This window comes from Pelophylax lessonae, assembly GCF_965119305.1.
Source record: "Pelophylax lessonae genome assembly, chromosome: 2".
In the NCBI taxonomy this organism is placed as follows: Eukaryota; Metazoa; Chordata; class Amphibia; order Anura; family Ranidae; genus Pelophylax; species Pelophylax lessonae.
The window spans coordinates 112522768-112535076 of NC_138769.1; the positions used below are offsets into that span (position 1 = coordinate 112522768).

Genomic DNA, 12309 nt, shown 5'->3' on the forward strand with positions numbered 1-12309 from the left:
GTTGTGAATGTCTGTGAGTAGTGTATGCTTTTTTACTTCACGTATTTTATTAGATTTGACCATTACTTTTGTGTGTGTCAGCAACCTCATAGCTTATGGTTGTTGTGAGAGTGCTAGGCCCCGCTTTCCCGGGTTTTGGTATTTCTGAATTGGGTTCCAGGGTTCAGAGCCTTCAAAAAGTCTTGGAAGAAACTAAGCCTCTAACCCCGTGTCTGGATCTTACTGGAGACCAATAGGGTGGGTGTGCAGGTGTGCACAGCCCTTGTATTCTAAGGCCTGACAGCAGTGCCGGCTCCAACCCTCCTAGGAGTCCCTGAGACTACAGGGGAGCAGCCGGAAGTCTACATGTTTGCACAGTACAGAAGTCTGTCGTGGAACAGACAAGATTTCCCTACCCGTGCCAACGAATCGGCCAGATTGGCAGTAAGAGTGTGTAGAGAGATCTGCGAGAGGTGCAGAGGTTGCACATAAGCTCAGGCAGTGCTGGTAGGTGGTCAAAGAGTCCATATCAGGCCCGTGCTGGATGCCTAGTTAGTAGTGCTGTGAAAGCAAGCCAGGAGGCTTGAGGTCATTTTCTTTTATATTTTTTAGTGGTTGGAAACCCCTGTAAGGGCAACTGCTTTGTTAATTTTTTTCTTTCAATTTCAATAAAAGTGAGCTACTAATCCTAGAATATGCATTTCCTGACTGTCATGGACTCATTTATAAGCTCTGCCTTCATCACGGTATCCCTAGTAACATCATATCTGACTGTGGGGTACAGTTCACTCTCAGTTTGTGGAAGGCCTTGTGTGAAGTTTTGGGCATTGAACATGGTCTGTCTTTGGCTTATCATCCACAAGCAGTCAGGCAGAGAGCACAAATCAGACCCTGGAACAATACTTAAGATTTTTTTCTTCCTTTGCACAATATGATTGGGTACCTCTTCTTCCATTGGTGGAGTTTACCTATAATAACTCGGTGCATTCTGCCAATAAACAAATGCCTTGCTTTGTAAATTATGGATTTCATCCTTCTTTTCTGCCAGATGTTCCCAGGGAATCTTCAGTACCAGCTTTTCAGGATCATCTAGAATTCTGGAAGTCCCATAATCAGTCCCTGCAAGGAGCTATAACTAAATTCCAAGCTAGCAATAAGAATTTTTTTGATAAGAAGAGGAGGGGTAACCTGGATCTAAAACCTGGGGATAAGTTATGGCTATCCACTGCAAACTTTGCCTATCCCTCTAAGAAATTGGGGTTTAATTACATTGGACCTTTTCCTGTAAAGAGAAAAATGTTTGCAGTTGTTTATGAGTTAATTCTGCCTAAAGCTTAGGAATCCATTCTGCATTTCATGTGTCCTTACTAAAAATTGACCGTTTCTAACCCGTTTCCTGATCGGGAACCAAAGGCTCAGCTCCACTGTTTGTTGAAGGAAATTAAGAATTTGAGGCTGAAGCCATCCTGGATTGCAGGGAGGGAGGGGGTGGGGGTCAGACTCTGTTCTTCATTAAATGGAATGCCTATGGCTCAGAGGATATTTCTTGAGAACCTTCCTCTAATGTGCATGCTCCACAGTCTCGGATTCTGCTCTTGACTTATTGCCAGTTCTTGACCCAGCTTTCGTTCCTGACTTGGGCTCTGCCGATGATTTTGTACCTCGCTGCCCAATTTTTGATGACCCTGGCTAATGCTGTGACCATGCTTCTGTCTCTGATTTTGGCTTTCTGACCTCTTCAACTGCCTGCCTGGCTCTCTGCTTTTGAAGTTCTGCACAATGTTGAGTTTTCCCGCTTCAAGTATACTGAGCTCTGTCAAGCCACATGTTTTTGGCATGTAGCACAAGTGGAGTGCCCCTTTAACCTCAGCTGGACTACTAAGTACAGCTACTGTACCTGACCTGTTGGCCCACCAGCTTCCTTGGGATTGCATCTGCTGCTGCAGGTTCTCCTATCAACATCTGCTGGCACTCATGTTCCTCCTGTCCCTTGGCACCCTCTGTTCAACTCTCAGTGGGGCCTGGGCTGGAGATACAAGAGAGGCCAACCTCATCATTTCAGTCTCCTCTCAGGTACATGACACTGTCAAATGTTCTGCTTAGATTAAAATGAATCTTGCACCCAAGTACAGTGTCTGCTTATTATAAAATACAGTGTCTGCTTATTATATAATAATTCCCATGTCAAAATTCTGCAATCCAATTTAAAAACACATGTGGAGAAAAGTTTAAAAAAAAGCATACCTTACATCTGGTTTCCTCACATCAGAGGGCGATGTCACAATTTTTCTGTGAGTTCCTGGGAACAATGAGTATTGGAAATCTCATGAAAAGGCACCCCAGCACAGTGCAGAAGTATTTTTAGGGAAATGGGATACTCAGTGCTCCCAGGGTCTTGCCAGAAGTAATATATAGTGGACTGATATTTACTAGACACACCTTGCACCTAAATGCAAGGGTCCATAAGATTAGCACTTTGAATAATTGTCTTCTGTTGTATTTTGGGGTAGTTTCGAAATCAAATTCTATAACAAATAATTTCATTAGCATCAAAGAATGGCCAACCTTTGGTTAAAAGTTTCAGATTTGTCACAAATATAGTGTCTCTATGGCAGGGGTCAAGAACCTTTTTGGCTGAGAGAGCCACAAACACCACATATTTTCAAATGTAATTCCGTGAGAGCCATACACTATATTTCAGGGGTCGGGAACCTTTATTTAAGTAAGTAACGCAGTGACGAATTGCAAAAAATGGCCTGGTCATTAAGGGGGTAAAACCTTCCAGGGCTGAAGTGGTTAAAGGAGCTGAAATATTAAAGTTGACTTCCCCTGTTCACACTAGTGCGAATTGCAGGGCACGACAATGGAAAGATGAAATAACCTTAGCGCAAACAGAAAGTGGATGTGTATCCCATATGTGCCAAAATGTCAATGTCTGGGGAAATGTTATTAAAAAATTCCACTGTATATACGGCTGCAGGCCTGCAGCACTTCTTCAATGAGGGTATTGGGAGCCTCTGTAAAGTGTAAATAAAAGATAAAAAAGAAGGTGCAGGCTAGCCTATAATTTTTTGCTTTCTGTGCTTCCCTTTCTCAACTTAGTAATTGCAAATACTCTTTCTGAAAGAGTATTTGCAATTACTTGAGACAGGGGAAGCACAGAACGCAAAATATTTACACTGACGAGTATGACTGACTGACCTGTCGCTTCAGGACCTCCCTCGGCTCTACGCTGAGCCCACGCTGCCGCCTGGAGAAGAGGGAGGTGGCCGGTAGTGGGTGGAGTAAATTTAGGAGCGGAGGAGGAATTTGACCATTGCCCTCGCTCTCCCGCTGTCACGTGATGACGCTGATGCCCCCGTGACATCACTGGTTGCTAGATGCCAAGCGGCATGCTAGCAACCAGTGTGGCCGCAGCGCGCAGGCATGGACTCGACTCGGGGCTAATAATGATATACTCATAGCAGGAGACCCTATTTGTCTGCGAGCCAGATGCAGCCATCAAAAGAGCCACGTCTGGCTCGCGAGCCATAGGTTCCCTACCCCTGCTCTATGGAATACTTATACAGTGGGGATCGAAAGTTTGGGCACCCCAGGTAAAAATTTGTATTAATGTGCATAAAGAAGCCGAAGAAAGATGCAAAAATCTCCAAAAGGCATCAAATTACAGAGTAGACATTCTTATAATATATCAACAAACGTTAGATTTTATTTCCATCATTGACACTTTCAAAATGACAGAAAACAAAAAAATGGTGTCTGCAAAAGTTTGGGCACCCTGCAGAATTTATAGCATGCACTGCCCCCTTTGCAAGGCTGAGACCTGCCAGTGTCATGGATTGTTCTCAATCATCGTCTGGGAAGACCAGGTGATGTCAATCTCAAAGGTTTTAAATGCCCAGACTCATCTGACCTTGCCCCAACAATCAGCACCATGGGATCTTCTAAGCAGTTGTCTAGAAAACTGAAACTGAAAATAGTTGACACCCACAAAGCTGGAGAAGGCTATAAGACGATAGCAAAGAGTTTTCAGATGTCAATATCCTCTGTTCGGAATGTAATTAAGAAATTGCAGTCATCAGGAACAGTGGAAGTTAAAGCAAGATCTGGAAGACCAAGAAAAATATCAGACAGAACAGCTCGCAGGATTGTGAGAAAAACAATTCAAAACCCACGTTTGACTGCACGATCCCTCCAGAAAGATCTGGCAGACACTGGAGTTGTGGTACACTATTCCACTATAAAGAGATACTTGTACAAATATGGTCTTCATGGAAGAGTCATCAGAAGAAAACCTCTTGTACGTCCTCACCACAAAAATCAGCGTTTGAACTTTGCAAATGAACATATAGACAAGCCTGATGCATTTTGGAAACAAGTTCTGTGGACCGATGAGGTTAAAATTGAACTTTTTGGCCGAAATGAGCAAAGGTACGTTTGGAGAAGAAGGAGCACAGCATTTAATGAAAAGAACCTCTGTCCAACTGTTAAGCATGGGGGTGGATCAATCATGCTTTGGGGTTATATTGCAGCCAGTGGAACAGGGAACATCACACAAGTAGAAGGAAAAATGGATTCAATAAAATGTCAGCAAATTTTGGATGGTAACTTGATGCCATCTGTGAAAAAGCTGAAGTTAAAGAGAGGGTGGCTTCTACAAATGGATAATGATCCTAAACACACCTTGAAATCCACAGGGGCTTACATCAAGAGGCATAAACTGAAGGTTTTGCCACGGCCTTCACAATCTCCTGACCTCAACATAATTGAAAATCTATGGATAGACCTTAAAAGAGCAGTGCGTGACAGACAGCCCAGAAATCTCAAAGAACTGGAAGACTTTTGTAAGGAAGAATGGTCAAAGATACCACAAACAAGAATTGCAAGACTCTTGGCTGGCTACAAAAAGCGTTTACATGCTGTGATACTTGCCAAAGGGGGCAGTACAAGATATTAACTCTGCAGGGTGCCCAAACTTTTGCAGACACCATTGTCTAATCTGTAATTTGATGCCTTTTGGAGATTTTTCCATCTTTCCTTGGCTTCTTTATGCACATTAATACAAATTTTTACCTGGGGTGCCCAAACTTTCAATCCCCACTGTAGAATTTGTATCTGACAAAAACTGGGTTTGCTTTTAAAGTCACATAATTATTAAATTGTGCTATCTTCTGAATATATGTACTGTATATATATATATATATATATATATATATATATATATATTGTGACAGGAAGTCAGGAAAATCTATGGGTGTTGTCACTGACGGGAGATATATTTCTGCTTGGTTTAGACAATTCACTAATTGCTATCAGGTGTCGGCTGCAGAGGTAGGCAGGAAGGTGTACGGAAGTTGAGAACACTTTCAGCTGTTCAGAATGAGGCAATTAGGATCTCTATAACTTGTCCAAAGGGAGTCTATTGATTGCTGTCTCCTGAGGCTGTGTAAGCTGGGGAGAGCAGTCAGATGAGAGACTTCTAAAGGTGAGGTGTTGAATTTTTTTCTGTGTAAAGAAAACACAAATGGACATTTGAGTGTCTGCTGTAGAACCAGCAGGGTCTGCCCAAAGAGTAGGTTGGGAAGACTCCTTAGATAGGTTCCGGTGTGTGAGAAGGTAGACGCCCACAGTGGCCAGGATTTATTTTGTGTTTTGTTTTATTTTGATGTTTTTGCTGCATGCACTGTTTTGAAGAAATTGGACGAATAAACCATAAACTGTTGTTTTCAACCACTCCTCGGCTATCTCCCTGTGTGACGAACCCCCCCAAAAGGGGTTATCCACACCCGCTACCGAGCTAATCCCTCACATATGGTGGAGGATGCGGGCAGTTAAAGTAAACCCAAAAAAAATGGAGGAAATACTGAAACAACTGATTATATCGAATGCAGCCCAACAGCAAGCAAATGCAGCTCAACAGCAGGCAAATGCGGATTTTCAGCGGAGCTTTGCAGCTCAACAACAAGCTCACCGAGAGGCCATTGAAGGCGTGGAACAGAGACACCAGCAGCAAATGGAGGCCATTGTGAAACAGCTTCAGAGACAGCAGACCGAGGTTGGGAGTCAGGCCAGTAACATACCGACTTTTCGGGTAAACCACTTATTGCCAAAGATGACTACAGATGAGGACCCTGAGATGTTTCTGACCACGTTTGAAAGAACAGCGGAGAAAGAGAGTTGGCCTAAAGAACAGTGGGCTGGACTAGTGGCCCCCCTATTAGCTGGAGAAGCCCAAAAGGCATATTTTGACTTGGAACTTGCAGATGCAAAAAACTATGATCGATTAAAAGTGGAAATATTGGCACGTTTTGGGGTAACCTTGGATGTCCGTGCTCAGCGGGTCCACAATTGGAGTTATCAGCTGAAGAAACCACCCCGGTCGCAGATGTATGACCTCATCCATTTGGCTAAGAAATGGCTGCAGCCAGAAATTCTGTCCGGACCAGAAATTTTGGAGCGAGTAGTCATGGACAAATTTCTTAGGTCTCTTCCTAACACCCTGCAGAAATGGGTAAGCCATGGTGGTCCGGAAACCGCAGACAAATTAGTAGACCTGGTCGAAAGGTACCTAACAACTGAGAATTTGACCTCTTTTTCCAGAGATGCACAGACTTTTCACCCCAAGACCAGACCCTCCCCACCTATAAGTAAGACTGCGTCAGGGGATGGGGGTGGAGAGAGGATCCAAAGAGCAACTCGAGGTGTTAGTAGGACTACTACTAATGTTTGGCGAGAGCGACCTGGAAGACCCATCCCACAGGAGAGGACTGGAAGGTTGATTTGTTACCGTTGCCGGGAAGAGGGACATGTAGCAGCAGTTTGCCCAGCGGTTTGCCCAGTGGATGATGAACCCATGCATTGTGACTTTCTGACAGAGAGACGACAGTCCTTTTTTGCAACCACATACACTGCAGTAAAGGGGAATGAGAAACCTTTATATAGAATGTGTTTAGATGGTAAAGATGTTGTGGTATTGTTGGATTCAGGTAGCCTGGTTACCTTAGTGAGAAGTGATCTAGTGGTGAAAAAAAACGTACATCCTAGGAAAATGGCGGTAGTTTGTGTACATGGGGACACTCGAGAATATCCGGTGACTACAGTTTCCTTTGAAACCTCCCTCGGTAACTTGTGTCACCAAGTGGGTTTAGTTCCCAAACTGCCACATGACGCCATTGTGGGAAGGGATTTCCCAAAATTCTGGGAACTCTGGGATTGCCCAGATTCCCCAGTAGGTGGTTCTTCTGAGCCTGAACCATCTACTCCAGAATCCTCTAACTGTGAGGATTATCCTGAGTTTCCGTGCTCAGTCTTAGCCGGGGAAACACCAGTCCCTAGGGAGGAGCCTGCTACCTCAGAAGAGGAACAGCGGCCGTTAGGGTTGGATGACCTTAAAGTGCACCGAGAAAATTTTATCACTGAGCAATTGAGGGACCCCACATTGCTAAGAGCCCGGGAGAATGTAGTGAAGATAGATGGGGAGCTAGTTAACCCTGACGAGAGGATTGCCCTCCCTTACTTCATTATTGAGAGGGACCTCTTATATCGAGTGTCACAGAGGATAGAGGACACTGTTGAGCAACTGGTAGTGCCTAAACCGTACCGCAAGATGGTTTTGGAACTGGCCCATGGGCACATTCTTGGGGGACATTTGGGAGCAGAAAAAACCCGGGAGAGAATCACCCAGAGGTTTTATTGGCCTGGGATCACTAAGGAAGTGGAATTGTACTGCTCTTCCTGTCCAGTGTGTCAGATTAATGCACCCATGCCCCATTTCCGTAGTCCTTTGGTACCCCTGCCCATTATCGAGGTTCCTTTTGAGAGGATCGCCATGGATTTGGTTGGGCCCTTACTGAAGTCCACAAGAGGGCACCAGCACATCTTGGTGATAATGGATTATGCCACCCGTTACCCAGAAGCGATTCCTCTCCGAAATACCTCTGCTAAAACCATAGCCAAGGAGTTATTTCAAGTTGTCACCCGGGTGGGTCTACCTAAGGAAATCCTAACTGACCAGGGCACCCCGTTTATGTCCAGGGTGACAAGAGAACTTTGTAAACTCCTGAAAGTGACCCAGTTACGTACCTCAGTATATCACCCTCAAACAGATGGGTTAGTGGAGAGGTTTAATAAAACGTTAAAACAAATGTTGAGGAAGGTGGTGGATAAAGACGGAAAGAATTGGGATTATCTGCTCCCTTATCTGATGTTTGCCATAAGAGAGGTTCCCCAATCATCCACAGGGTTCTCTCCGTTTGAGTTGCTGTATGGGAGGCACCCCCGGGGCCTACTTGACATTGCCAGGGAAACATGGGAGAGTGAGAGTTCCCCTCATCGAAGTGTGATTGAGCATGTTGCTCAAATGCAAGATAGAATTGCCCAAGTGATGCCGATTGTGAAGGCACATTTAGCCCAAGCCCAGTTGGCTCAACAAAGGATTTACAATCGTGGGGCCCAGGTCCGTTCTTTTGCACCTGGTGATAGGGTGTTGGTGTTGGTCCCCACGGTCGAAAGTAAATTCCTAGCCAAATGGCAGGGGCCCTATGAAGTATTGGAGAAAATAGGGATGGTGAATTATAAAATTAGCCAACCAGGAAGACGAAAACCTGAGCAGCTCTATCACGTGAACTTGTTAAAACCATGGAAGGATAGAGAGTCCTTGGTCGCTGAGACTACCCGAGTTTCTGCTCCAGTTCACCTGGCTGTCCCTGAAGTTGGGATAGCAGAGACTCTGTCCAAACTTCAGAAACAGGAGGTTAAAGAATTTGTGCTCCGTAATAGGGAGAAGTTTTCAGACCTGCCAGGTTGGGTCTCGGGAGTTAAACATGACATTATCACCACCCCAGGGGATAAGGTCAAGTTAAAGCCTTATAGAATTCCAGAAGCCCGGCGAGATGCCATTCGCCAGGAAGTAAAAAAAATGCTTGAGTTGGGGGTGATAGAAGAGTCAAATAGTGATTGGTCCAGTCCCATTGTCTTAGTGCCCAAACCAGATGGAAGTTGGCGGTTTTGTAATGATTTTCGCCGCCTGAATAAAATCACTAAGTTTGACACCTATCCTATGCCCCGCATAGATGAACTAATTGATCGCCTAGGCACTGCCCGGTACATGACCACGTTAGACCTTACCAAGGGTTATTGGCAAATTCCTCTCTCGGGGTCGGCCAGGGAAAAAACAGCATTTGTAACTCCAGACGGATCTTTCCAATATCGGAGGATGCCTTTTGGGTTACAGAATGCTCCTGCCACATTCCAACGCACCATGGATAAGACCCTTCGGCCTCATCTAGCCTATGCTGCTGCATACCTCGATGACGTGGTCATTCACAGTGAGGATTGGGACTCACACTTACCAAAAGTTCAGGCTGTGTTGGATTCCATCTGGAAAGCTGGGTTTACAGCCAATCCAAAAAAATGTACCATTGGGCTAGAAGAGGCGAAGTATCTGGGGTATACCATTGGTAGAGGTTTAATCAAGCCCCAAATAAACAAAGTTGAAGCTATTAAGGATTGGCCACGTCCCACCAGCAAGAAACAGGTTCGTGCATTTTTGGGGATTGCAGGTTATTATCGCCGTTTTATTCCCCATTTTGCCTCACAGGCTGCTTCCCTGACCAATCTGACCAAAGGGAAGGAGTCTGTCATGATCAAATGGACTCCCGAGGCAGAAACAGCTTTTCAGGCTTTAAAACAGGCCTTATGTAGCCAGCCAGTTTTAAAGTCGCCTGATTTTTCACGAGACTTTGTGGTCCAGACAGATGCATCAAATGTGGGTTTAGGAGCTGTACTGTCCCAGATTATCAATGGGGAAGAACACCCTGTTATGTACCTCAGCCGAAAGTTGAAGGCCCATGAAGAGAATTATGCCACCATTGAGAAAGAGTGTTTGGCGGTGAAATGGGCCTTGGATTCTCTCCGATACTACCTCCTGGGTAGACAGTTTGAACTGGTGACGGATCACGCCCCATTGAAGTGGATGGCACAGAACAAGGAGACCAATAGGAGAATAAATAGGTGGTTTCTGGCCCTTCAGGAGTTTAGTTTTGTGGTAACGCATCGCCCCGGTGTTCAAATGGGGAATGCAGATGGTTTGTCCCGTGCACATGCGTGCCTGTCAACCTGTGTCCCAACCCTAGGGTTGAAACAAGAGGGGGGGGTATGTGACAGGAAGTCAGGAAAATCTATGGGTGTTGTCACTGACGGGAGATATATTTCTGCTTGGTTTAGACAATTCACTAATTGCTATCAGGTGTCGGCTGCAGAGGTAGGCAGGAAGGTGTACGGAAGTTGAGAACACTTTCAGCTGTTCAGAATGAGGCAATTAGGATCTCTATAACTTGTCCAAAGGGAGTCTATTGATTGCTGTCTCCTGAGGCTGTGTAAGCTGGGGAGAGCAGTCAGATGAGAGACTTCTAAAGGTGAGGTGTTGAATTTTTTTCTGTGTAAAGAAAACACAAATGGACATTTGAGTGTCTGCTGTAGAACCAGCAGGGTCTGCCCAAAGAGTAGGTTGGGAAGACTCCTTAGATAGGTTCCGGTGTGTGAGAAGGTAGACGCCCACAGTGGCCAGGATTTATTTTGTGTTTTGTTTTATTTTGATGTTTTTGCTGCATGCACTGTTTTGAAGAAATTGGACGAATAAACCATAAACTGTTGTTTTCAACCACTCCTCGGCTATCTCCCTGTGTGACGAACCCCCCCAAAAGGGGTTATCCACACCCGCTACCGAGCTAATCCCTCACAATATATATATATAATATACAGTATACGCTGTGTGTGTGTGTACAGTTTATACTGTATTTTCCAATGCGTTACATTTGTCCCTGCCTTTTTTTCCTACTCATAACAGTAAATCACAATGTTTTTCTTCTTCTTTTTCTTGAAGTCAATCTTTAAAGAAAAGATCACAATGGTTACCAGTAAGACTGAGATGTATGTTCAGAATGTTGTGTTCATACAGCTTGTATAAATGTGAGAACATCAGTGAGAATGGACAGCCATAGAAAATGTCTAACAAAGAGTAACTGGTTAGAAATCATCTCCTCACATTATATTTTCTACAAAGAAAGCAAATTAATCATTTCTTGGTTTTCAAAAGTACTGTAATGTAAAATCATATACTGCACATCTAATTGTGATTTCTTTCATTTTTTTAATGCTTTTGTCAGTCTGTTGGTGCAAGTATAGTAGCTTTTTCTTTAAGGAGGGGGAATACTAGTGAATGTTCAATCTGGATCTGATATGTGGAAATACAATAGAAGCAGCAGTGCCCAGAGTAATTAAATGGAAGAACATTTATCATCCATGTTATAGATTTTTAGATTTGCTGCTACTTTAGTTTGGCAGCACTTGCTAATAGACTTATTGGATGAATCAACTTTTTGTAATTGAGAACAATTCTTACTTTTTGGCAAACATTATGCCCCCATTATAAAATATTTCAAACCTGTTTGATGACTATGATTTTATAATATTGTATTATTGATTATTTATTATTAGTCACTGTATTAGTCAATACACAATATTGTATAAAATATTAAAGAATCCCTTACACGTAGAGTTGAGCGGACACCTGGATGTCCATGTTCAGTGGGTTCGGCCGAACTTGAAAAAAAAGTCCGGGTCCGTGTCCCGGACTTTTTCCGAACTTTACCCGGACACCGAACCCCATTGAAGTCAATGGGGACCTGAACTTTCAGGCACTAAAATGGCTCTAAAACACCAATGGAAAGGGCTAGAGTGCTGCAAATGGCAGCAAAACGTAGTTAAGAGCATGGCAAGTGCTCTGCAAACAAATGTGGATAGGGAAATAACTTAAAACAACAAAAAAAAAACAGAAAAATAAAACAATTTTCTTCATCTGTGAAGGACGAGGCCCATATGGGGTAGGAGGGACGTTGAGGTGGCGGTGGATGTGGCGGTGTAGGTGGAAGCGGCGGTGGAGGAGGACGAGGTAGCCAACACTGCTTTTTTTCATTCATTTTAAATGAGGGTACACCCCAAAAGAGTGAGAAAGATCAAAAATATAACAATGGCTGGGTAAGGTCGTTATCCATCTCTATTCTGCACAAGGTACGGAAAAATCCTGTGGGATCCATGCCTGGATCATTTTAATGAACGTGAGCTTGTCCACATTGTCTCTGGACAGGCGGCTGCGCTTGTCTGTGATAACGCCCCCAGCCGTGCTAAATACACATTCAGATAATACACTGGCTGCAGGGCACGCCAGCACCTCCAAGGCGTAAAGGGCAAGCTCAGGCCATGTGCCCAATTTGGAGACCCAGAAGTTGAAGGGGGCAGACCCGTCATTCACTACATGTAGGCGTGTGCACA

General features: G+C 44.3%; 1 protein-coding gene across 1 annotated transcript in view; it reads left to right on the forward strand.

The window, feature by feature from the left end:
- The window catches only part of GRPR (gastrin releasing peptide receptor), a 227777-nt gene that overhangs the window by 70339 nt on the left and 145129 nt on the right, over positions 1-12309 (forward strand). The window lies entirely within an intron of this gene.